General features: G+C 46.7%; 35 non-coding genes across 35 annotated transcripts; all 35 read left to right on the top strand.

Annotated features, from left to right (window-relative positions):
• Positions 1–102: 102 nt before the first annotated feature.
• LOC125579606 lies at positions 103–221 on the top strand. The gene has a single exon (XR_007317666.1). It is a non-coding gene; the product is annotated as a 5S ribosomal RNA (ribosomal RNA).
• A 382-nt stretch (positions 222–603) lies between these two features.
• Positions 604–722, top strand: LOC125579570. Its single transcript, XR_007317630.1, has one exon. It is a non-coding gene; the product is annotated as a 5S ribosomal RNA (ribosomal RNA).
• A 390-nt stretch (positions 723–1,112) lies between these two features.
• LOC125579603 lies at positions 1,113–1,229 on the top strand. The gene has a single exon (XR_007317663.1). It is a non-coding gene; the product is annotated as a 5S ribosomal RNA (ribosomal RNA).
• A 384-nt stretch (positions 1,230–1,613) lies between these two features.
• Positions 1,614–1,730, top strand: LOC125579602. The gene has a single exon (XR_007317662.1). It is a non-coding gene; the product is annotated as a 5S ribosomal RNA (ribosomal RNA).
• A 387-nt stretch (positions 1,731–2,117) lies between these two features.
• LOC125579569 lies at positions 2,118–2,236 on the top strand. Its single transcript, XR_007317629.1, has one exon. It is a non-coding gene; the product is annotated as a 5S ribosomal RNA (ribosomal RNA).
• A 386-nt stretch (positions 2,237–2,622) lies between these two features.
• LOC125579568 lies at positions 2,623–2,741 on the top strand. The gene has a single exon (XR_007317628.1). It is a non-coding gene; the product is annotated as a 5S ribosomal RNA (ribosomal RNA).
• A 382-nt stretch (positions 2,742–3,123) lies between these two features.
• On the top strand, positions 3,124–3,242 carry LOC125579567. Its single transcript, XR_007317627.1, has one exon. It is a non-coding gene; the product is annotated as a 5S ribosomal RNA (ribosomal RNA).
• Positions 3,243–3,627: 385 nt separating this feature from the next.
• Positions 3,628–3,746, top strand: LOC125579566. The gene has a single exon (XR_007317626.1). It is a non-coding gene; the product is annotated as a 5S ribosomal RNA (ribosomal RNA).
• Positions 3,747–4,131: 385 nt separating this feature from the next.
• LOC125579565 lies at positions 4,132–4,250 on the top strand. The gene has a single exon (XR_007317625.1). It is a non-coding gene; the product is annotated as a 5S ribosomal RNA (ribosomal RNA).
• Positions 4,251–4,639: 389 nt separating this feature from the next.
• Positions 4,640–4,758, top strand: LOC125579564. Its single transcript, XR_007317624.1, has one exon. It is a non-coding gene; the product is annotated as a 5S ribosomal RNA (ribosomal RNA).
• A 383-nt stretch (positions 4,759–5,141) lies between these two features.
• LOC125579599 lies at positions 5,142–5,258 on the top strand. The gene has a single exon (XR_007317659.1). It is a non-coding gene; the product is annotated as a 5S ribosomal RNA (ribosomal RNA).
• A 387-nt stretch (positions 5,259–5,645) lies between these two features.
• On the top strand, positions 5,646–5,764 carry LOC125579563. Its single transcript, XR_007317623.1, has one exon. It is a non-coding gene; the product is annotated as a 5S ribosomal RNA (ribosomal RNA).
• Positions 5,765–6,154: 390 nt separating this feature from the next.
• On the top strand, positions 6,155–6,273 carry LOC125579562. Its single transcript, XR_007317622.1, has one exon. It is a non-coding gene; the product is annotated as a 5S ribosomal RNA (ribosomal RNA).
• A 380-nt stretch (positions 6,274–6,653) lies between these two features.
• On the top strand, positions 6,654–6,772 carry LOC125579561. The gene has a single exon (XR_007317621.1). It is a non-coding gene; the product is annotated as a 5S ribosomal RNA (ribosomal RNA).
• A 391-nt stretch (positions 6,773–7,163) lies between these two features.
• On the top strand, positions 7,164–7,282 carry LOC125579559. Its single transcript, XR_007317619.1, has one exon. It is a non-coding gene; the product is annotated as a 5S ribosomal RNA (ribosomal RNA).
• Positions 7,283–7,671: 389 nt separating this feature from the next.
• Positions 7,672–7,790, top strand: LOC125579558. The gene has a single exon (XR_007317618.1). It is a non-coding gene; the product is annotated as a 5S ribosomal RNA (ribosomal RNA).
• A 381-nt stretch (positions 7,791–8,171) lies between these two features.
• Positions 8,172–8,289, top strand: LOC125579592. Its single transcript, XR_007317652.1, has one exon. It is a non-coding gene; the product is annotated as a 5S ribosomal RNA (ribosomal RNA).
• A 386-nt stretch (positions 8,290–8,675) lies between these two features.
• Positions 8,676–8,794, top strand: LOC125579557. The gene has a single exon (XR_007317617.1). It is a non-coding gene; the product is annotated as a 5S ribosomal RNA (ribosomal RNA).
• A 389-nt stretch (positions 8,795–9,183) lies between these two features.
• On the top strand, positions 9,184–9,302 carry LOC125579556. Its single transcript, XR_007317616.1, has one exon. It is a non-coding gene; the product is annotated as a 5S ribosomal RNA (ribosomal RNA).
• A 390-nt stretch (positions 9,303–9,692) lies between these two features.
• On the top strand, positions 9,693–9,811 carry LOC125579555. Its single transcript, XR_007317615.1, has one exon. It is a non-coding gene; the product is annotated as a 5S ribosomal RNA (ribosomal RNA).
• A 384-nt stretch (positions 9,812–10,195) lies between these two features.
• LOC125579554 lies at positions 10,196–10,314 on the top strand. The gene has a single exon (XR_007317614.1). It is a non-coding gene; the product is annotated as a 5S ribosomal RNA (ribosomal RNA).
• Positions 10,315–10,705: 391 nt separating this feature from the next.
• LOC125579553 lies at positions 10,706–10,824 on the top strand. The gene has a single exon (XR_007317613.1). It is a non-coding gene; the product is annotated as a 5S ribosomal RNA (ribosomal RNA).
• Positions 10,825–11,207: 383 nt separating this feature from the next.
• Positions 11,208–11,326, top strand: LOC125579552. Its single transcript, XR_007317612.1, has one exon. It is a non-coding gene; the product is annotated as a 5S ribosomal RNA (ribosomal RNA).
• A 384-nt stretch (positions 11,327–11,710) lies between these two features.
• On the top strand, positions 11,711–11,829 carry LOC125579551. Its single transcript, XR_007317611.1, has one exon. It is a non-coding gene; the product is annotated as a 5S ribosomal RNA (ribosomal RNA).
• Positions 11,830–12,212: 383 nt separating this feature from the next.
• On the top strand, positions 12,213–12,331 carry LOC125579550. The gene has a single exon (XR_007317610.1). It is a non-coding gene; the product is annotated as a 5S ribosomal RNA (ribosomal RNA).
• A 388-nt stretch (positions 12,332–12,719) lies between these two features.
• On the top strand, positions 12,720–12,838 carry LOC125579548. Its single transcript, XR_007317608.1, has one exon. It is a non-coding gene; the product is annotated as a 5S ribosomal RNA (ribosomal RNA).
• Positions 12,839–13,227: 389 nt separating this feature from the next.
• On the top strand, positions 13,228–13,346 carry LOC125579547. The gene has a single exon (XR_007317607.1). It is a non-coding gene; the product is annotated as a 5S ribosomal RNA (ribosomal RNA).
• Positions 13,347–13,727: 381 nt separating this feature from the next.
• LOC125579546 lies at positions 13,728–13,846 on the top strand. Its single transcript, XR_007317605.1, has one exon. It is a non-coding gene; the product is annotated as a 5S ribosomal RNA (ribosomal RNA).
• A 385-nt stretch (positions 13,847–14,231) lies between these two features.
• LOC125579545 lies at positions 14,232–14,350 on the top strand. Its single transcript, XR_007317604.1, has one exon. It is a non-coding gene; the product is annotated as a 5S ribosomal RNA (ribosomal RNA).
• A 385-nt stretch (positions 14,351–14,735) lies between these two features.
• On the top strand, positions 14,736–14,854 carry LOC125579544. Its single transcript, XR_007317603.1, has one exon. It is a non-coding gene; the product is annotated as a 5S ribosomal RNA (ribosomal RNA).
• Positions 14,855–15,248: 394 nt separating this feature from the next.
• On the top strand, positions 15,249–15,367 carry LOC125579543. Its single transcript, XR_007317602.1, has one exon. It is a non-coding gene; the product is annotated as a 5S ribosomal RNA (ribosomal RNA).
• A 380-nt stretch (positions 15,368–15,747) lies between these two features.
• Positions 15,748–15,866, top strand: LOC125579542. The gene has a single exon (XR_007317601.1). It is a non-coding gene; the product is annotated as a 5S ribosomal RNA (ribosomal RNA).
• A 384-nt stretch (positions 15,867–16,250) lies between these two features.
• LOC125579540 lies at positions 16,251–16,369 on the top strand. Its single transcript, XR_007317600.1, has one exon. It is a non-coding gene; the product is annotated as a 5S ribosomal RNA (ribosomal RNA).
• Positions 16,370–16,754: 385 nt separating this feature from the next.
• On the top strand, positions 16,755–16,873 carry LOC125579539. The gene has a single exon (XR_007317599.1). It is a non-coding gene; the product is annotated as a 5S ribosomal RNA (ribosomal RNA).
• Positions 16,874–18,856: 1,983 nt separating this feature from the next.
• LOC125579538 lies at positions 18,857–18,975 on the top strand. Its single transcript, XR_007317598.1, has one exon. It is a non-coding gene; the product is annotated as a 5S ribosomal RNA (ribosomal RNA).
• Positions 18,976–19,263: the final 288 nt, after the last annotated feature.

Genomic DNA, 19,263 nt, shown 5'->3' with positions numbered 1-19,263 from the left:
TCGGTCGAGAAAAAAAAATGCCAACAATCTTGTGGGTCCCACGCCATCCACTCGAATTGTCGGAACGAAAGGACATATGGAATCGCGATCGATGTACTAAACGGGTGCGATCATACCAGCACTAATGCACCGGACCCATCAGAACTCCGCAGTTAAGCGTGCTTGGGCGAGAGTAGTACTAGGATGGTGTGACCTCCCGGGAAGTCCTCTTGTTGCACCCCTTTTTTTATTTTGTTTTTGGATCTAAAACGATTTAGCTTTGGAAACCCATAACTTTTGAACCGTGAGGAACTACGCCGCCCACAGCCCATTTCGGAAAGCCAGAAACCATCAAGGGCGGTTAAAGGACGTCGCGATTTTTCGGCCCAAATTCAGCCGTTTTGACCCTCAAACGGGCTGCTGAATTTACGGAGCGTAAAATAGTCGCGATGCGTTTTTTCGAGTGTTTGTTGTTGTTGTTGTTTGTTGTTGTGTTGTGTTCTACATCAATCTCGACGCACTTTGTTTCGAGAAAAAAACATGCCAACAAATCTTGTGGGGCCCACCCATCCACTCGAATTGTCGGAACGAAAGGACATATGGAATCGCGAGTCATGTACTAACGGGTGCGATCATACCAGCACTAATGCACCGGATCCCATCAGAACTCCGCAGTTAAGCGTGCTTGGGCGAGAGTAGTACTAGGATGGGTGACCTCCCGGGAAGTCCTCGTGTTGCACCCCTTTTTTATTTTGTTTTTGGATCTAAACCGATTCTAGCTTTGGAAAACCCATAACTTTTGAACCGTGAGGAACTACGAGCCGCCCACAGCACCATTTCGGAAAGGCCAAGAAACCATCAAGGGCGGTTAAAGGACGTCGCGATTTTTCGGCCCCCAATTCAGCCGTTTTGACCCTCAAACGGGCTGCTGAAATTTACGGAGCGTAAAATAGTCGCGATGCGTTTTTTCGAGTGTTTGTTGTTGTTGTTGTTGTTGTTGTTGTGTTCTACATCAATCTCGACGCACTTTGTTCGAGAAAAAAAAAATGCCAACAAATCTTGTGGGTCCCACCAGCCATCCACTCGAATTGTCGGAACGAAAGGACATATGGAATCGCGAGTCATGTACTAACGGGTGCGATCATACCAGCACTATGCACCGATCCCATCAGAACTCCGCAGTTAAGCGTGCTTGGGCGAGAGTAGTACTAGGATGGGTGACCTCCCGGGAAGTCCTCGTGTTGCACCCCTTTTTTATTTTGTTTTTGGATCTAAAACGATTCTAGCTTTGGAAACCCATAACTTTTGAACCGTGAGGAACTACGCCGCCCACAGCACCATTTCGGAAGGCCAAGAAACCATCAAGGGCGGTTAAAGGACGTCGCGATTTTTCGGCCCCAAATTCAGCCGTTTTGACCCTCAAACGGCTGCTGAAATTTACGGAGCGTAAAATAGTCGCGATGCGTTTTTTCGAGTGTTTGTTGTTTGTTGTTGTGTTGTTGTTGTTGTGTTCTACATCAATCTCGACGCACTTTTTGTCGAGAAAAAAAATGCCAACAATCTTGTGGGTCCCACGCCATCCACTCGAATTGTCGGAACGAAAGGACATATGGAATCGCGAGTCATGTACTAACGGGTGCGATCATACCAGCACTAATGCCCGGATCCCATCAGAACTCCGCAGTTAAGCGTGCTTGGGCGAGAGTAGTACTAGGATGGGTGACCTCCGGGAAGTCCTCGTGTTGCACCCCTTTTTATTTTGTTTTTGGATCTAAAACGATTCTAGCTTTGGAAAACCATAATTTTGAACCGTGAGGAACTACGCCGCCCACAGCACCATTTCGGAAAGGCCAAGAAACCATCAAGGGCGGTTAAAGGACGTCGCGATTTTTCGGCCCCAAATCAGCCGTTTTGACCCTCAAACGGGCTGGCTGAAATTTACGGAGCGTAAAATAGTCGCGATGCGTTTTTTCGAGTGTTTGTTGTTGTTGTGTGTTGTTGTTGTTGTTGTGTTCTACATCAATCTCGACGCACTTTTGTTCGAGAAAAAAAAATGCCAACAAATCTTGTGGGTCCCACGCCATCCACTCGAATTGTCGGAACGAAAGGACATATGGAATCGCGAGTCATGTACTAACGGGTGCGATCATACCAGCACTAATGCACCGGATCCCATCAGAACTCCGCAGTTAAGCGTGCTTGGGCGAGAGTAGTACTAGGATGGGTGACCTCCCGGGAAGTCCTCGTGTTGCACCCCTTTTTTATTTTGTTTTTGGATCTAAAACGATTCTAGCTTTGGAAAACCCATAACTTTTGAACCGTGAGGAACGACGCCGCCCACAGCACCATTTCGGAAAGGCCAAGAAACCATCAAGGGCGGTTAAAGGACGTCGCGATTTTTTTCGGCCCCAAATTCAGCCGTTTTGACCCTCAAACGGGCTGCTGAAATTTACGGAGCGTAAAATAGTCGCGATGCGTTTTTTCGAGTGTTTGTTGTTGTTGTTGTTGTTGTTGTTTTCTACATCAATCTCGACGCACTTTCGTTCGAGAAAAAAAAATGCCAACAAATCTTGTGGGTCCCACGCCATCCACTCGAATTGTCGGAACGAAAGGACATATGGAATCGCGAGTCATGTACTAAACGGGTGCGATCATACCAGCACTAATGCACCGGATCCCATCAGAACTCCGCAGTTAAGCGTGCTTGGGCGAGAGTAGTACTAGGATGGGTGACCTCCCGGGAAGTCCTCGTGTTGCACCCCTTTTTATTTTGTTTTTGGATCTAAAACGATTCTAGCTTTGGAAAACCCATAACTTTGAACCGTGAGGAACTACGCCGCCCACACACCATTTCGGAAAGGCCAAGAAACCATCAAGGGCGGTTAAAGGACGTCGCGATTTTTCGGCCCAAATTCAGCCGTTTTGACCCTCAAACGGGCTGCTGAAATTTACGGAGCGTAAAATAGTCGCGATGCGTTTTTTTCGAGTGTTTGTTGTTGTTGTTGTTGTTGTTGTTGTGTTCTACATCAATCTCGACGCACTTTTGTTCGAGAAAAAAAATGCCAACAAATCTTGTGGGTCCCACGCCATCCACTCGAATTGTCGGAACGAAAGGACATATGGAATCGCGAGTCATGTACTAACGGGTGCGATCATACCAGCACTAATGCACCGGATCCCATCAGAACTCCGCAGTTAAGCGTGCTTGGGCGAGAGTAGTACTAGGATGGGTGACCTCCCGGGAAGTCCTCGTGTTGCACCCCTTTTTTATTTTGTTTTTGGATCTAAAACGATTCTAGCTTTGGAAAACCCATAACTTTTGAACCGTGAGGAACTACGCCGCCCACAGCACCATTTCGGAAAGGCCAAGAAACCATCAAGGGCGGTTAAAGGACGTCGCGATTTTTCGGCCCAAATTCAGCCGTTTTGACCCTCAAACGGGCTGCTGAAATTTACGGAGCGTAAAATAGTCGCGATGCGTTTTTTCGAGTGTTTGTTGTTGTTGTTGTTGTTGTTGTTGTGTTCTACATCAATCTCGACGCACTTTCGTTCGAGAAAAAAAAATGCCAACAAATCTTGTGGGTCCCACGCCATCCACTCGAATTGTCGGAACGAAAGGACATATGGAATCGCGAGTCATGTACTAACGGGTGCGATCATACCAGCACTAATGCACCGGATCCCATCAGAACTCCGCAGTTAAGCGTGCTTGGGCGAGAGTAGTACTAGGATGGGTGACCTCCCGGGAAGTCCTCGTGTTGCACCCCTTTTTTATTTTGTTTTTGGATCTAAAACGATTCTAGCTTTGGAAAACCCATAACTTTTGAACCGTGAGGAACTACGCCGCCCACAGCACCATTTCGGAAAGGCCAAGAAACCATCAAGGGCGGTTAAAGGACGTCGCGATTTTTCGGCCCCAATTCAGCCGTTTTGACCCTCAAACGGGCTGCTGAAATTTACGGAGCGTAAAATAGTCGCGATGCGTTTTTTCGAGTGTTTGTTGTTGTTGTTGTTGTTGTTGTTGTGTTCTACATCAATCTCGACGCACTTTTGTTCGAGAAAAAAAAATGCCAACAAATCTTGTGGGTCCCACGCCATCCACTCGAATTGTCGGAACGAAAGGACATATGGAATCGCGAGTCATGTACTAACGGGTGCGATCATACCAGCACTAATGCACCGGATCCCATCAGAACTCCGCAGTTAAGCGTGCTTGGGCGAGAGTAGTACTAGGATGGGTGACCTCCCGGGAAGTCCTCGTGTTGCACCCCTTTTTATTTTGTTTTTGGATCTAAAACGATTCTAGCTTTGGAAAACCCATAACTTTTGAACCGTGAGGAACTACGCCGCCCACAGCACCATTTCGGAAAGGCCAAGAAACCATCAAGGGCGGTTAAAGGACGTCGCGATTTTTCGGCCCCAAATTCAGCCGTTTTGACCCTCAAACGGGCTGCTGAAATTTACGGAGCGTAAAATAGTCGCGATGCGTTTTTTTCGAGTGTTTGTTGTTGTTGTTGTTGTTGTTGTTGTTGTGTTCTACATCAATCTCGACGCACTTTGGTTCGAGAAAAAAAAATGCCAACAAATCTTGTGGGTCCCACGCCATCCACTCGAATTGTCGGAACGAAAGGACATATGGAATCGCGAGTCATGTACTAACGGGTGCGATCATACCAGCACTAATGCACCGGATCCCATCAGAACTCCGCAGTTAAGCGTGCTTGGGCGAGAGTAGTACTAGGATGGGTGACCTCCCGGGAAGTCCTCGTGTTGCACCCCTTTTTTATTTTGTTTTTGGATCTAAAACGATTCTAGCTTTGGAAAACCCATAACTTTTGAACCGTGAGGAACTACGCCGCCCACAGCACCATTTCGGAAAGGCCAAGAAACCATCAAGGGCGTTTAAAGGACGTCGCGATTTTTCGGCCCCAAATTCAGCCGTTTTGACCCTCAAACGGGCTGCTGAAATTTACGGAGCGTAAAATAGTCGCGATGCGTTTTTTCGAGTGTTTGTTGTTGTTGTTGTTGTTTGTTGTGTTCTACATCAATCTCGACGCACTTTCGGTCGAGAAAAAAAATGCCAACAAATCTTGTGGGTCCCACGCCATCCACTCGAATTGTCGGAACGAAAGGACATATGGAATCGCGAGTCATGTACTAACGGGTGCGATCATACCAGCACTAATGCACCGGATCCCATCAGAACTCCGCAGTTAAGCGTGCTTGGGCGAGAGTAGTACTAGGATGGGTGACCTCGGGAAGTCCTCGTGTTGCACACCCTTTTTTATTTGTTTTTGGATCTAAAACGATTCTAGCTTTGGAAAACCCATAACTTTTGAACCGTGAGGAACTACGCCGCCCACAGCACCATTTCGGAAAGGCCAAGAAACCATCAAGGGCGGTTAAAGGACGTCGCGATTTTTCGGCCCCAAATTCAGCCGTTTTGACCCTCAAACGGGCTGCTGAAATTTACGGAGCGTAAAATAGTCGCGATGCGTTTTTTCGAGTGTTTGTTTTGTTGTTGTTGTGTTGTTGTTGTGTTCTACATCAATCTCGACGCACTTTCGTTCGAGAAAAAAAAATGCCAACAAATCTTGTGGGTCCCACGCCATCCACTCGAATTGTCGGAACGAAAGGACATATGGAATCGCGAGTCATGTACTAACGGGTGCGATCATACCAGCACTAATGCACCGGATCCCATCAGAACTCCGCAGTTAAGCGTGCTTGGGCGAGAGTAGTACTAGGATGGGTGACCTCCCGGGAAGTCCTCGTGTTGCACCCCTTTTTTATTTTGTTTTTGGATCTAAAACGATTCTAGCTTTGGAAAACCCATAACTTTTGAACCGTGAGGAACTACGCCGCCCACAGCACCATTTCGGAAAGGCCAAGAAACCATCAAGGGCGGTTAAAGGACGTCGCGATTTTTCGGCCCCAAATTCAGCCGTTTTGACCCTCAAACGGGCTGCTGAAATTTACGGAGCGTAAAATAGTCGCGATGCGTTTTTTCGAGTGTTTGTTGTTGTTGTTGTTGTTGTTGTTGTTGTGTTCTACATCAATCTCGACGCACTTTCGTTCGAGAAAAAAAAAATGCCAACAAATCTTGTGGGTCCCACGCCATCCACTCGAATTGTCGGAACGAAAGGACATATGGAATCGCGAGTCATGTACTAACGGGTGCGATCATACCAGCACTAATGCACCGGATCCCATCAGAACTCCGCAGTTAAGCGTGCTTGGGCGAGAGTAGTACTAGGATGGGTGACCTCCCGGGAAGTCCTCGTGTTGCACCCCTTTTTTATTTTGTTTTTGGATCTAAAACGATTCTAGCTTTGGAAAACCCATAACTTTTGAACCGTGAGGAACTACGCCGCCCACAGCACCATTTCGGAAAGGCCAAGAAACCATCAAGGGCGGTTAAAGGACGTCGCGATTTTTCGGCCCCAAATTCAGCCGTTTTGACCCTCAAACGGGCTGCTGAAATTTACGGAGCAAAATAGTCGCGATGCGTTTTTTCGAGTGTTTGTTGTTGTTGTTGTTGTGTTGTGTTCTACATCAATCTCGACGCACTTTCGGTCGAGAAAAAAAAATGCCAACAAATCTTGTGGGTCCCACGCCATCCACTCGAATTGTCGGAACGAAAGGACATATGGAATCGCGAGTCATGTACTAACGGGTGCGATCATACCAGCACTAATGCACCGGATCCCATCAGAACTCCGCAGTTAAGCGTGCTTGGGCGAGAGTAGTACTAGGATGGGTGACCTCCCGGGAAGTCCTCGTGTTGCACCCCTTTTTTATTTTGTTTTTGGATCTAAAACGATTCTAGCTTTGGAAAACCCATAACTTTTGAACCGTGAGGAACTACGCCGCCCACAGCACCATTTCGGAAAGGCCAAGAAACCATCAAGGGCGGTTAAAGGACGTCGCGATTTTTCGGCCCCAAATTCAGCCGTTTTGACCCTCAAACGGGCTGCTGAAATTTACGGAGCGTAAAATAGTCGCGATGCGTTTTTTCGAGTGTTTTTTGTTGTTGTTGTTGTTGTTGTTGTTGTGTTCTACATCAATCTCGACGCACTTTTGTTCGAGAAAAAAAATGCCAACAAATCTTGTGGGTCCCACGCCATCCACCACTCGAATTGTCGGAACGAAAGGACATATGGAATCGCGAGTCATGTACTAACGGGTGCGATCATACCAGCACTAATGCACCGGATCCCATCAGAACTCCGCAGTTAAGCGTGCTTGGGCGAGAGTAGTACTAGGATGGGTGACCTCCCGGGAAGTCCTCGTGTTGCACCCCTTTTTTATTTTGTTTTTGGATCTAAAACGATTCTAGCTTTGGAAAACCCATAACTTTTGAACCGTGAGGAACTACGCCGCCCACAGCACCATTTCGGAAAGGCCAAGAAACCATCAAGGGCGGTTAAAGGACGTCGCGATTTTTCGGCCCCAAATTCAGCCGTTTTGACCCTCAAACGGGCTGCTGAAATTTACGGAGCGTAAAATAGTCGCGATGCGTTTTTTCGAGTGTTTGTTGTTGTTGTTGTTGTTGTTGTTGTTGTGTTCTACATCAATCTCGACGCACTTTTGTTCGAGAAAAAAAAATGCCAACAAATCTTGTGGGTCCCACGCCATCCACTCGAATTGTCGGAACGAAAGGACATATGGAATCGCGAGTCATGTACTAACGGGTGCGATCATACCAGCACTAATGCACCGGATCCCATCAGAACTCCGCAGTTAAGCGTGCTTGGGCGAGAGTAGTACTAGGATGGGTGACCTCCCGGGAAGTCCTCGTGTTGCACCCCTTTTTTTTTTTTTTTTTGGATCTAAAACGATTCTAGCTTTGGAAAACCCATAACTTTTGAACCGTGAGGAACTACGCCGCCCACAGCACCATTTCGGAAAGGCCAGAAACCATCAAGGGCGGTTAAAGGACGTCGCGATTTTTCGGCCCCAAATTCAGCCGTTTTGACCCTCAAACGGGCTGCTGAAATTTACGGAGCGTAAAATAGTCGCGATGCGTTTTTTCGAGTGTTTGTTGTTGTTGTTGTTGTTGTTGTGTTCTACATCAATCTCGACGCACTTTCGTTCGAGAAAAAAAATGCCAACAAATCTTGTGGGTCCCACGCCATCCACTCGAATTGTCGGAACGAAAGGACATATGGAATCGCGAGTCATGTACTAACGGGTGCGATCATACCAGCACTAATGCACCGGATCCCATCAGAACTCCGCAGTTAAGCGTGCTTGGGCGAGAGTAGTACTAGGATGGGTGACCTCCGGGAAGTCCTCGTGTTGCACCCCTTTTTTATTTTGTTTTTGGATCTAAAACGATTCTAGCTTTGGAAAACCCATAACTTTTGAACCGTGAGGAACTACGCCGCCCACAGCACCATTTCGGAAAGGCCAAGAAACCATCAAGGGCGGTTAAAGGACGTCGCGATTTTTCGGCCCCAAATTCAGCCGTTTTGACCCTCAAACGGGCTGCTGAAATTTACGGAGCGTAAAATAGTCGCGATGCGTTTTTTCGAGTGTTTGTTGTTGTTGTTGTTGTTGTTGTTGTGTTCTACATCAATCTCGACGCACTTTTGTTCGAGAAAAAAAAATGCCAACAAATCTTGTGGGTCCCACGCCATCCACTCGAATTGTCGGAACGAAAGGACATATGGAATCGCGAGTCATGTACTAACGGGTGCGATCATACCAGCACTAATGCACCGGATCCCATCAGAACTCCGCAGTTAAGCGTGCTTGGGCGAGAGTAGTACTAGGATGGGTGACCTCCCGGGAAGTCCTCGTGTTGCACCCCTTTTTATTTTGTTTTTGGATCTAAAACGATTCTAGCTTTGGAAAACCCATAACTTTTGAACCGTGAGGAACTACGCCGCCCACAGCACCATTTCGGAAAGGCCAAGAAACCATCAAGGGCGGTTAAAGGACGTCGCGATTTTTCGGCCCCAAATTCAGCCGTTTTGACCCTCAAACGGGCTGCTGAAATTTACGGAGCGTAAAATAGTCGCGATGCGTTTTTTCGAGTGTTTGTTGTTGTTGTTGTTGTTGTTGTTGTTGTTGTTCTACATCAATCTCGACGCACTTTTGTTCGAGAAAAAAAAATGCCAACAAATCTTGTGGGTCCCACGCCATCCACTCGAATTGTCGGAACGAAAGGACATATGGAATCGCGAGTCATGTACTAACGGGTGCGATCATACCAGCACTAATGCACCGGATCCCATCAGAACTCCGCAGTTAAGCGTGCTTGGGCGAGAGTAGTACTAGGATGGGTGACCTCCCGGGAAGTCCTCGTGTTGCACCCCTTTTTTATTTTGTTTTTGGATCTAAAACGATTCTAGCTTTGGAAAACCCATAACTTTTGAACCGTGAGGAACTACGCCGCCCACAGCACCATTTCGGAAAGGCCAAGAAACCATCAAGGGCGGTTAAAAGGACGTCGCGATTTTTCGGCCCCAGATTCAGCCGTTTTGACCCTCAAACGGGCTGCTGAAATTTACGGAGCGTAAAATAGTCGCGATGCGTTTTTTCGAGTGTTTGTTGTTGTTGTTGTTGTTGTTGTTGTTGTGTTCTACATCAATCTCGACGCACTTTTGTTCGAGAAAAAAAAATGCCAACAAATCTTGTGGGTCCCACGCCATCCACTCGAATTGTCGGAACGAAAGGACATATGGAATCGCGAGTCATGTACTAACGGGTGCGATCATACCAGCACTAATGCACCGGATCCCATCAGAACTCCGCAGTTAAGCGTGCTTGGGCGAGAGTAGTACTAGGATGGGTGACCTCCCGGGAAGTCCTCGTGTTGCACCCCTTTTTATTTTGTTTTTGGATCTAAAACGATTCTAGCTTTGGAAAACCCATAACTTTTGAACCGTGAGGAACTACGCCGCCCACAGCACCATTTCGGAAAGGCCAAGAAACCATCAAGGGCGGTTAAAGGACGTCGCGATTTTTCGGCCCCAAATTCAGCCGTTTTGACCCTCAAACGGGCTGCTGAAATTTACGGAGCGTAAAATAGTCGCGATGCGTTTTTTCGAGTGTTGTTGTTGTTGTTGTTGTTGTTGTTGTGTTCTACATCAATCTCGACGCACTTTTGTTCGAGAAAAAAAAATGCCAACAAATCTTGTGGGTCCCACGCCATCCACTCGAATTGTCGGAACGAAAGGACATATGGAATCGCGAGTCATGTACTAACGGGTGCGATCATACCAGCACTAATGCACCGGATCCCATCAGAACTCCGCAGTTAAGCGTGCTTGGGCGAGAGTAGTACTAGGATGGGTGACCTCCCGGGAAGTCCTCGTGTTGCACCCCTTTTTTATTTTGTTTTTGGATCTAAAACGATTCTAGCTTTGGAAAACCCATAACTTTTGAACCGTGAGGAACTACGCCGCCCACAGCACCATTTCGGAAAGGCCAAGAAACCATCAAGGGCGGTTAAAGGACGTCGCGATTTTTCGGCCCCAAATTCAGCCGTTTTGACCCTCAAACGGGCTGCTGAAATTTACGGAGCGTAAAATAGTCGCGATGCGTTTTTTCGAGTGTTTGTTGTTGTTGTTGTTGTTGTTGTTGTTGTTGTTGTTGTACATCAATCTCCGCACTTTTGTTCGAGAAAAAAAAATGCCAACAAATCTTGTGGGTCCCACGCCATCCACTCGAATTGTCGGAACGAAAGGACATATGGAATCGCGAGTCATGTACTAACGGGTGCGATCATACCAGCACTAATGCACCGGATCCCATCAGAACTCCGCAGTTAAGCGTGCTTGGGCGAGAGTAGTACTAGGATGGGTGACCTCCCGGGAAGTCCTCGTGTTGCACCCCTTTTTTATTTTGTTTTTGGATCTAAAACGATTCTAGCTTTGGAAAACCCATAACTTTTGAACCGTGAGGAACTACGCCGCCCACAGCACCATTTCGGAAAGGCCAAGAAACCATCAAGGGCGGTTAAAGGACGTCGCGATTTTTCGGCCCCAATTCAGCCGTTTTGACCCTCAAACGGGCTGCTGAAATTTACGGAGCGTAAAATAGTCGCGATGCGTTTTTTCGAGTGTTTGTTGTTGTTGTTGTGTTGTTGTTGTGTTCTACATCAATCTCGACGCACTTTCGTTCGAGAAAAAAAATGCCAACAAATCTTGTGGGTCCCACGCCATCCACTCGAATTGTCGGAACGAAAGGACATATGGAATCGCGAGTCATGTACTAACGGGTGCGATCATACCAGCACTAATGCACCGGATCCCATCAGAACTCCGCAGTTAAGCGTGCTTGGGCGAGAGTAGTACTAGGATGGGTGACCTCCCGGGAAGTCCTCGTGTTGCACCCCTTTTTTATTTTGTTTTTGGATCTAAAACGATTCTAGCTTTGGAAAACCCATAACTTTTGAACCGTGAGGAACTACGCCGCCGCCCAGCACCATTTCGGAAAGGCCAAGAAACCATCAAGGGCGGTTAAAGGACGTCGCGATTTTTCGGCCCCAAATTCAGCCGTTTTGACCCTCAAACGGGCTGCTGAAATTTACGGAGCGTAAAATAGTCGCGATGCGTTTTTTCGAGTGTTTTTTTGTTGTTGTTGTTGTTGTTGTGTTCTACATCAATCTCGACGCACTTTGTTCGAGAAAAAAAAATGCCAACAAATCTTGTGGGTCCCACGCCATCCACTCGAATTGTCGGAACGAAAGGACATATGGAATCGCGAGTCATGTACTAACGGGTGCGATCATACCAGCACTAATGCACCGGATCCCATCAGAACTCCGCAGTTAAGCGTGCTTGGGCGAGAGTAGTACTAGGATGGGTGACCTCCCGGGAAGTCCTCGTGTTGCACCCCTTTTTTATTTGTTTTTGGATCTAAAACGATTCTAGCTTTGGAAAACCCATAACTTTTGAACCGTGAGGAACTACGCCGCCCACAGCACCATTTCGGAAAGGCCAGAAACCATCAAGGGCGGTTAAAGGACGTCGCGATTTTTCGGCCCCAAATTCAGCCGTTTTGACCCTCAAACGGGCTGCTGAAATTTACGGAGCGTAAAATAGTCGCGATGCGTTTTTTCGAGTGTTTGTTGTTGTTGTTGTTGTTGTTGTTGTTTCTACATCAATCTCGACGCACTTTTGTTCGAGAAAAAAAAATGCCAACAAATCTTGTGGGTCCCACGCCATCCACTCGAATTGTCGGAACGAAAGGACATATGGAATCGCGAGTCATGTACTAACGGGTGCGATCATACCAGCACTAATGCACCGGATCCCATCAGAACTCCGCAGTTAAGCGTGCTTGGGCGAGAGTAGTACTAGGATGGGTGACCTCCCGGGAAGTCCTCGTGTTGCACCCCTTTTTTATTTTGTTTTTGGATCTAAAACGATTCTAGCTTTGGAAAACCCATAACTTTTGAACCGTGAGGAACTACGCCGCCCACAGCACCATTTCGGAAAGGCCAAGAAACCATCAAGGGCGGTTAAAGGACGTCGCGATTTTTCGGCCCCAAATTCAGCCGTTTTGACCCTCAAACGGGCTGCTGAAATTTACGGAGCGTAAAATAGTCGCGATGCGTTTTTTCGAGTGTTGTTGTTGTTGTTGTTGTTGTTGTTGTTGTGTTCTACATCAATCTCGACGCACTTTTGTTCGAGAAAAAAAAATGCCAACAAATCTTGTGGGTCCCACGCCATCCACTCGAATTGTCGGAACGAAAGGACATATGGAATCGCGAGTCATGTACTAACGGGTGCGATCATACCAGCACTAATGCACCGGATCCCATCAGAACTCCGCAGTTAAGCGTGCTTGGGCGAGAGTAGTACTAGGATGGGTGACCTCCCGGGAAGTCCTCGTGTTGCACCCCTTTTTTATTTTGTTTTTGGATCTAAAACGATTCTAGCTTTGGAAAACCCATAACTTTTGAACCGTGAGGAACTACGCCGCCCACAGCACCATTTCGGAAAGGCCAAGAAACCATCAAGGGCGGTTAAAGGACGTCGCGATTTTTCGGCCCCAATTCAGCCGTTTTGACCCTCAAACGGGCTGCTGAAATTTACGGAGCGTAAAATAGTCGCGATGCGTTTTTTCGAGTGTTGTTGTTGTTGTTGTTGTTGTTGTTGTTGTTGTTGTCTACATCAATCTCGACGCACTTTGTTCGAGAAAAAAAAATGCCAACAAATCTTGTGGGTCCCACGCCATCCACTCGAATTGTCGGAACGAAAGGACATATGGAATCGCGAGTCATGTACTAACGGGTGCGATCATACCAGCACTAATGCACCGGATCCCATCAGAACTCCGCAGTTAAGCGTGCTTGGGCGAGAGTAGTACTAGGATGGGTGACCTCCCGGGAAGTCCTCGTGTTGCACCCCTTTTTTTTTTGTTTTTGGATCTAAAACGATTCTAGCTTTGGAAACCCATAACTTTTGAACCGTGAGGAACTACGCCGCCCACAGCACCATTTCGGAAAGGCCAAGAAACCATCAAGGGCGGTTAAAGGACGTCGCGATTTTTCGGCCCCAAATTCAGCCGTTTTGACCCTCAAACGGGCTGCTGAAATTTACGGAGCGTAAAATAGTCGCGATGCGTTTTTTCGAGTGTTTGTTGTTGTTGTTGTTGTTGTTGTGTTCTACATCAATCTCGACGCACTTTCGTTCGAGAAAAAAAAATGCCAACAAATCTTGTGGGTCCCACGCCATCCACTCGAATTGTCGGAACGAAAGGACATATGGAATCGCGAGTCATGTACTAACGGGTGCGATCATACCAGCACTAATGCACCGGATCCCATCAGAACTCCGCAGTTAAGCGTGCTTGGGCGAGAGTAGTACTAGGATGGGTGACCTCCCGGGAAGTCCTCGTGTTGCACCCCTTTTTTTATTTTGTTTTGGATCTAAAACGATTCTAGCTTTGGAAAACCCATAACTTTTGAACCGTGAGGAACTACGCCGCCCACAGCACCATTTCGGAAAGGCCAAGAAACCATCAAGGGCGGTTAAAGGACGTCGCGATTTTTCGGCCCCAAATTCAGCCGTTTTGACCCTCAAACGGGCTGCTGAAATTTACGGAGCGTAAAATAGTCGCGATGCGTTTTTTCGAGTGTTTGTTGTTGTTGTTGTTGTTGTTGTTGTGTTCTACATCAATCTCGACGCACTTTTGTTCGAGAAAAAAAATGCCAACAAATCTTGTGGGTCCCACGCCATCCACTCGAATTGTCGGAACGAAAGGACATATGGAATCGCGAGTCATGTACTAACGGGTGCGATCATACCAGCACTAATGCACCGGATCCCATCAGAACTCCGCAGTTAAGCGTGCTTGGGCGAGAGTAGTACTAGGATGGGTGACCTCCCGGGAAGTCCTCGTGTTGCACCCCTTTTTTATTTTGTTTTTGGATCTAAAACGATTCTAGCTTTGGAAAACCCATAACTTTTGAACCGTGAGGAACTACGCCGCCCACAGCACCATTTCGGAAAGGCCAAGAAACCATCAAGGGCGGTTAAAGGACGTCGCGATTTTTCGGCCCCAAATTCAGCCGTTTTGACCCTCAAACGGGCTGCTGAAATTTACGGAGCGTAAAATAGTCGCGATGCGTTTTTTCGAGTGTTTGTTGTTGTTGTTGTTGTTGTTGTTGTGTTCTACATCAATCTCGACGCACTTTTGTTCGAGAAAAAAAATGCCAACAAATCTTGTGGGTCCCACGCCATCCACTCGAATTGTCGGAACGAAAGGACATATGGAATCGCGAGTCATGTACTAACGGGTGCGATCATACCAGCACTAATGCACCGGATCCCATCAGAACTCCGCAGTTAAGCGTGCTTGGGCGAGAGTAGTACTAGGATGGGTGACCTCCCGGGAAGTCCTCGTGTTGCACCCCTTTTTTATTTTGTTTTTGGATCTAAAACGATTCTAGCTTTGGAAAACCCATAACTTTTGAACCGTGAGGAACTACGCCGCCCACAGCACCATTTCGGAAAGGCCAAGAAACCATCAAGGGCGGTTAAAGGACGTCGCGATTTTTCGGCCCAAATTCAGCCGTTTTGACCCTCAAACGGGCTGCTGAAATTTACGGAGCGTAAAATAGTCGCGATGCGTTTTTTCGAGTGTTTGTTGTTGTTGTTGTTGTTGTTGTTGTTGTTGTTGTTGTCTACATCAATCTCGACGCACTTTTGTTCGAGAAAAAAAAATGCCAACAAATCTTGTGGGTCCCACGCCATCCACTCGAATTGTCGGAACGAAAGGACATATGGAATCGCGAGTCATGTACTAACGGGTGCGATCATACCAGCACTAATGCACCGGATCCCATCAGAACTCCGCAGTTAAGCGTGCTTGGGCGAGAGTAGTACTAGGATGGGTGACCTCCCGGGAAGTCCTCGTGTTGCACCCCTTTTTTATTTTGTTTTTGGATCTAAAACGATTCTAGCTTTGGAAAACCCATAACTTTTGAACCGTGAGGAACTACGCCGCCCACAGCACCATTTCGGAAAGGCCAAGAAACCATCAAGGGCGGTTAAAGGACGTCGCGATTTTTCGGCCCCAAATTCAGCCGTTTTGACCCTCAAACGGGCTGCTGAAATTTACGGAGCGTAAAATAGTCGCGATGCGTTTTTTCGAGTGTTTGTTGTTGTTGTTGTTGTTGTTGTGTTCTACATCAATCTCGACGCACTTTCGTTCGAGAAAAAAAATGCCAACAATCTTGTGGGTCCACGCCATCCACTCGAATTGTCGGAACGAAAGGACATATGGAATCGCGAGTCATGTACTAACGGGTGCGATCATACCAGCACTAATGCACCGGATCCCATCAGAACTCCGCAGTTAAGCGTGCTTGGGCGAGAGTAGTACTAGGATGGGTGACCTCCCGGGAAGTCCTCGTGTTGCACCCCTTTTTTATTTTGTTTTTGGATCTAAAACGATTCTAGCTTTGGAAAACCCATAACTTTTGAACCGTGAGGAACTACGCCGCCCACAGCACCATTTCGGAAAGGCCAAGAAACCATCAAGGGCGGTTAAAGGACGTCGCGATTTTTCGGCCCCAAATTCAGCCGTTTTGACCCTCAAACGGGCTGCTGAAATTTACGGAGCGTAAAATAGTCGCGATGCGTTTTTTCGAGTGTTTGTTGTTGTTGTTGTGTTGTTGTTGTGTTCTACATCAATCTCGACGCACTTTGTTCGAGAAAAAAAAATGCCAACAAATCTTGTGGGTCCCACGCCATCCACTCGAATTGTCGGAACGAAAGGACATATGGAATCGCGAGTCATGTACTAACGGGTGCGATCATACCAGCACTAATGCACCGGATCCCATCAGAACTCCGCAGTTAAGCGTGCTTGGGCGAGAGTAGTACTAGGATGGGTGACCTCCCGGGAAGTCCTCGTGTTGCACCCCTTTTTTATTTTGTTTTTGGATCTAAAACGATTCTAGCTTTGGAAAACCCATAACTTTTGAACCGTGAGGAACTACGCCGCCCACAGCACCATTTCGGAAAGGCCAAGAAACCATCAAGGGCGGTTAAAGGACGTCGCGATTTTTCGGCCCCAAATTCAGCCGTTTTGACCCTCAAACGGGCTGCTGAAATTTACGGAGCGTAAAATAGTCGCGATGCGTTTTTTCGAGTGTTTGTTGTTGTTGTGTTGTTGTGTTGTTGTTCTACATCAATCTCGACGCACTTTTGTTCGAGAAAAAAAAATGCCAACAAATCTTGTGGGTCCCACGCCATCCACTCGAATTGTCGGAACGAAAGGACATATGGAATCGCGAGTCATGTACTAACGGGTGCGATCATACCAGCACTAATGCACCGGATCCCATCAGAACTCCGCAGTTAAGCGTGCTTGGGCGAGAGTAGTACTAGGATGGGTGACCTCCCGGGAAGTCCTCGTGTTGCACCCCTTTTTTTTTTTTTTTGGATCTAAAACGATTCTAGCTTTGGAAAACCCAAACTTTTTGAAACGTGAGGAACTACGCGCCCCCACACACCATTTCAAAAAAAAAAAAAAAAAACATCAAAGGCGCGAAATAACCCGCAAACGCGATTTTTTCCGCCAAAAACCAGCCGTTTTCCCAAATTAACGGAAACGGCAAAACGTAAAATTGCGTTGTTCGTTTTTTTGTGTGTTGTTCGTTTTTTTTTTTTGTTTTTTTGTTGTGTTGTTTGTCAACAAACATCAATCTCCCACGCACAATTGTCGGAAAAAAAAAAAAAAACGTGTGACAAATCTTTCCAGTCTATCGCCATACTCGAAGGTCTCTCGAACGAAGTTTGGTGAACGCGAGTCATGTACTACGGGTGACGATCATACCACCTTTTCCCTGATCGTGAACAACTCGCAGTTAAGCTTGATTGGGCTTTGAGTAGAGTACTCTAGGATGGTGACCTCCTGGAAGTCCTGTCGTTCACAAACTAAATTGGTTTTGTTTTTGGGTTCTAACGATTCTACTTTGGAAAATAAATGCTTTTTTACGTGTTGGAACTTGCCGCCCATGTTTATTTCGGAAAGGCCAAGAACCATCTTGAAGGGCGGTTAGTCAGACTTCTTCGACAACTCGCCACACCGTCAGCAACAAACACTCACAACGAACTCAAACAGGCGGCTGAAATTTACACCCAGCATCCAAATAACCCACGCAAAACCGAAGTTCCGGAGTGGTTGTTGTAGGTTGTGTGTTGTTGCAACCACCCAATCGCGTTTTTCGTTTCTTAAAACGACTAGAAAAAAAAAAAAAAATAAACCGTGAAATCTTGTGGCCCACACGCCATCCACTCGAAAAGAAAAAACGAAAAAAAAAAAAAAAAAACTCGAATTTACTAAAACAAATGCAACTTTTGACACTCAAACGGGGGACAAAAAAACTCCGCAGAAAAAAGTCGTGGGCGAGTTTTTACGAGTGTTGTTGGGGTTCTCCCGTTGTTCCTACGTCAACCAAAACCGTTTTTAAACTTTAAAAACAAAACCACAAAAAAAAAAACTAACCACAAAAAACAACACTTGGACGACCAAAGAACACGAAACCACACACAAACACATTTTCGAAAAACCAAAAAACCATCAGGGGCGGGATAATACGAACCTCCCCCCCATTTTCGGCCCACCTGACCCCCAAACCCCCTGCTTTTAAAACGGGTAAAAAAATTAAAAAAGTTTTTTTTTTTTTATTTTTTTTTTCCAGTGTTTGTTGTTTTGTTGGTGTTGTTGTTTGTTGTTTTTTTTTCGCCAACCCACCTCAATTTTGTCCTTTCGTTCGAGAAAAAAACATGCCAACAAATCTCTGTGGTCCTTACTTCGAGTCCAAACGAATTGGGAACAAAAGAGACTTTCACTGAACTGTTGTGTCGGTACGTTAAGTACTATCACTGCGGAGCGAAAATACCACACCCCATGCAATCAAACCATCGCAACGAAGCCATCTTGCTCTCTATCAGAACTCCACCTTAATGCTGGGTAGAGTCTACGAGTCTAGCTACCTGGAAGTCCTCGTGTTGCACCCCTTTTTTATTTTGTTTTGGATCTAAAACGATTCTAGCTTTGGAAAACCCATAACTTTTGAACCGTGAGGAACTACGCCGCCCACAGCACCATTTCGGAAAGGCCAAGAAACCATCAAGGGCGGTTAAAGGACGTCGCGATTTTTCGGCCCCAAATTCAGCCGTTTTGACCCTCAAACGGGCTGCTGAAATTTACGGAGCGTAAAATAGTCGCGATGCGTTTTTTCGAGTGTTTGTTGTTGTTGTTGTTGTTGTTGTTGTTGTTCTACATCAATCTCGACGCACTTTTGTTCGAGAAAAAAAAATGCCAACAAATCTTGTGGGTCCCACGCCATCCACTCGAATTGTCGGAACGAAAGGACATATGGAATCGCGAGTCATGTACTAACGGGTGCGATCATACCAGCACTAATGCACCGGATCCCATCAGAACTCCGCAGTTAAGCGTGCTTGGGCGAGAGTAGTACTAGGATGGGTGACCTCCCGGGAAGTCCTCGTGTTGCACCCCTTTTTTATTTTGTTTTTGGATCTAAAACGATTCTAGCTTTGGAAAACCCATAACTTTTGAACCGTGAGGAACTACGCCGCCCACAGCACCATTTCGGAAAGGCCAAGAAACCATCAAGGGCGGTTAAAGGACGTCGCGATTTTTCGGCCCCAAATTCAGCCGTTTTGACCCTCAAACGGGCTGCTGAAATTTACGGAGCGTAAAATAGTCGCGATGCGTTTTTTCGAGTGTTTGTTGTTGTTGTTGTTGTTGTTGTGTTCTACATCAATCTCGACGCACTTTCGTTCG

This window comes from Brassica napus, chromosome A10, assembly GCF_020379485.1.
Source record: "Brassica napus cultivar Da-Ae chromosome A10, Da-Ae, whole genome shotgun sequence".
Classification (NCBI taxonomy): Eukaryota; Viridiplantae; Streptophyta; class Magnoliopsida; order Brassicales; family Brassicaceae; genus Brassica; species Brassica napus.
The sequence above is the reverse complement of the archived record's forward strand: the minus strand, read 5'-3'. Positions and strand labels throughout refer to the sequence as shown.